Genomic DNA, 415 nt, shown 5'->3' on the forward strand with positions numbered 1-415 from the left:
TGAGTATTTATTCTTAAAATTAGTTTAAGTCAACCAATTTAAATTGATCTAATAGTTAATTTATTATATAAGTGTAAAGAGTTCAAATATTATTTTTTATATATAGTAATTTATTGACTAATAAAAAAATTTTAAAATAGAACTTAGATATACGATAAATTAATTTTTAACCTACCGAATCTGAAACAGATTTATTAAGAAAGTGAAAATCATATTGTTTCTTTAAACTGTGATTTACTAACAATCAGCACAAACATTGGTTTTCCTGGAGTTATGCAAGACGTTTTCTCCCTAGATCTTGATTTTAACTCCAGAATGTCTCTCAACAAAGAAATATGTTCACTGGATCAACTATATATTGTAAAGATCGAAATTCGATCATGGCTGCATCTATCCTTTTTTTTTGTCTATCTAT

This window comes from Arachis ipaensis, chromosome B06 (genome assembly GCF_000816755.2).
Source record: "Arachis ipaensis cultivar K30076 chromosome B06, Araip1.1, whole genome shotgun sequence".
NCBI classification, from domain to species: domain Eukaryota; kingdom Viridiplantae; phylum Streptophyta; class Magnoliopsida; order Fabales; family Fabaceae; genus Arachis; species Arachis ipaensis.